Genomic DNA, 3,408 nt, shown 5'->3' on the forward strand with positions numbered 1-3,408 from the left:
CAATGGAAATGGAGTATTGTGATGACAAGCGCATAGAGCATTGTCATGACAAGATCATGTAGCATTTTGCTGAGAAAGACATGGAGCATTGTGATGACATGTGTAATGGAGCACTGTGATGACAAGCGTCACGGAGCTTTGTGAATTCAGGGGTCATGGAGCATTGGGATGACAAGGGCATGGATCACTGTGATGACAAGGGACATGGAGCACTGGGCTGAAAATGTTCATGGAGTGTTGTGATGACAGGGGTCATGGAGCATTGTGATGACTAGGGAATGGAGCATTGTGATGACAGGAGTCCCGGATCATTGTGTTGTCAGGTGTCATGGAGTGTTGTGATGACAGTGGTCATGGAGCATTGTGACAATATTGGCCATGGAGCATTGTGATGAGAAGGTCATGGAACATGGGGCTGAAAATGTTCATGGAGTGTTGTGATGACAGGGGTCATGGAGCATTGTGATGACAAGGGAATGGAGCATGGTGAGGACAAGGTCCTGGAGCATTGTGATGAGAAGGCCATGGCGACTTGTGATGACAAGTCTCATGGAGCATTCTGATGAAAAGGAGCATGGAGCATTGTGATTACAGGGGTCTTGGAGCATTGTGATGAAAAGGGCATGGAGCATTGTGATGAGAAGTCCATGGAACATTCTGATGACATGCGTCATTCAGCTTTTTGATGTGAAGGGCATGGAGCATTGTGATTACAGGGATCTTGGAGCATTGTGATGAAAAGGTCATGGATTATTGTGATGAAAAAGGCATGGAGCCTTCTCATGACAGGGTTCAAGGGGCATACTGACGACAAGTGTCAGGGAGCATTGTGATGACAAGTATATTGAGCATTGTGATGACAAAGATCATGGAGCATTGTGATGAGAAGTCCATGGATAACTGTGATGATGAGCGTCATGGGATGTTGTGATGATAAGTGTTATGGAACATTGTGATCACAAGGTTTTGGAGCATTATGATGAAAGAGGTCATGGAGAATATTGATTTCATTGTGATGACAATAGCCTGAAGCATTATGATGATGGGCATGGTGCATTGTGATGACAGGGTTCATGGAGCATTGAGATGAAAAGGGGCATGGAGCATTATGTTTACAGGGGTCTTGGAGCATTGTGATGACTATGGCAAGGAGAATTGTGATGAGAAGGCCTTGGAACTTTCTGATGACATGCGTCATAGAGCTTTGTGATAACAAGGGCATGGAGCATTGTGATTTCAGTGGTCTTCAGCATTGCGATGACAAGTTTTATGGAACATTTTGATGACTAGGCCGTGGAACATTGTGATGGCAGGGGTCATGGTTCATTGTAATGACAGAGGTAATGGAGCATTGTGATGACAAGGGCACGGAACACTGTGATACATGGGTCATGCAGGACTGTAATGACAAGGGCATGGAGCATTGTGATGAGAAGGGCATCGAGCATTGTGATAACAAGTATCAAGAAGCTTTGTGATGACAATGGCATTGAACAATGTTATGAGAGGGTTCATGGAGCATTGTGATGACACTGACATGGAGCAGTGTGATGCCAAGGGTCATGGAGCTTTGTGATGACAAGTCATGGAGCATTTTGATGACAAGGGCATGGTGCATTGTGATGAGAAGGGCAGGGAGCATTTTGATGACCGGGTCATGCAGTAATTTGATAAAAAGTGTAATGGAACATTTAGATGGCAGGGGTTATAGAACATTGTGATGTCAGGGGTTTGGAGCTTTGCGATGGAAAGGGTCATGGAGCATTTTGATGACAGGGGTTATGGAACATTGTGATGGCAGGGGTAATGGTGCATTGTTATGACAGGGGTAATGGAGAATTGTGATGAGAAGGGTATGGAACTTTGGTCTGAAATGTTTCATGGATTATTGTGATGAGAGTGGGCTTGGAGCATTGTGATGACAAGGGCACGGAACACTGTGATACATGGGTCATGCAGGACTGTAATGACAAGGGCATGGAGCATTGTGATGAGAAGGGCATCGAGCGTTGTGATGACAAGTATCATGGAGCTTTGTGATGACAATGGCATTGAACAATGTTATGAGAGTGTTCATGGAGCATTGTGATGACAATGACATGGAGCAGTGTGATGCCAAGGGTCATGGAGCTTTGTGATGACAAGTTATGGAGCATTTTGAGGACAAGGGCATGGTGCATTGTGATGAGAAGGGCAGGGAGCATTTTGAAGACCGGGTCATGCAGCAATTTGATAAAAAGTGTAATGGAACATTTAGATGGCAGGGGTTATAGAACATTGTGATGCCAGGGGTCATGGAGCTTTGGGATGGAAAGGGTCATGGAGCATTTTGATGACAGGGGTTATGGAACATTGTGATGGCAGGGGTCATGGAACATTGTGATGATAAGTGGATGTAGCATTGTGATGACAGGGTCATGGATCATTGTGATTCCACGGGTGAGGGAGTATTGTGATGACTAATGATGGAACATTATGATATCTCTGGTGAGAGAGCATTTTGATGAGAAGTGCATGGACCATTGTGATTACAAGGTTTATGGAGCATTGCAATGACAAGGTTTGGAACGTTGTGGTGAGATGCGCGTGGCACATTGTGATGACAATGGTCATGGAGCATTGCTCTGAAAAAGACATGGAGCATTGTGATGACAAGGGTCACAGAGAATTGTGATGAAAAGTTCATGGAGCATTGTGGTTACAAAGGTCACAGAGCCTTGTGATGAGGCGGGCATGGACCATTGTAATGACAAACGTTATGAAGCATTGTGATGACTGGAGTCACGGAGCATTGTGATGACAGGGGTCATGAGCATTGTGATGACAAGGGCATGGTGCACTGTGATGACAGATGCATGGAGAACTGGTCTGACATGTTTCTTAGATTATTATGTTGAGAGTGGGCATGGTGCATTGTGATGACAAGGGCATGGAATATTGGTCTAATAAGTTTCATGGATTATTGCGATGACAGTTGGAATGGCGCATTTTGATGAAAAGGGCATGGAGCATCCTGATGACCAGGTCATGCAGTATTGTGAAGCCAGGTGTCAGGGAGCATTGTGATGACATATGTAATGGCCCATTGTGATGACGATGGCATGGAGCATAGCGATGACAAGTGTCATGGAGGAATCTGATGACAAAGGTAATGGAGCATTGTGATGACAATGGCTTGGAGCATTGTGATGACAAGGGTCAGGGAGCTTTGTGCTGACAAGTGCATGGAGAATTGTGATGACAAGGGTCATGGAACATTCTGATGACAAGCTTGTGGAGTATTTTGATGACAATGGAATGGAGTATTGTGATGAAAATGGAATGGGGCATTGTGATGGTAAAGGCATGAAGCCTTTTCGTGAGAGGGTTCAAGGAGCATTCTGATAACAAGTGTCAGGGAGCATTGTG

This window comes from Mesoplodon densirostris, unplaced genomic scaffold (assembly GCF_025265405.1).
Source record: "Mesoplodon densirostris isolate mMesDen1 unplaced genomic scaffold, mMesDen1 primary haplotype scaffold_37, whole genome shotgun sequence".
Classification (NCBI taxonomy): domain Eukaryota; kingdom Metazoa; phylum Chordata; class Mammalia; order Artiodactyla; family Ziphiidae; genus Mesoplodon; species Mesoplodon densirostris.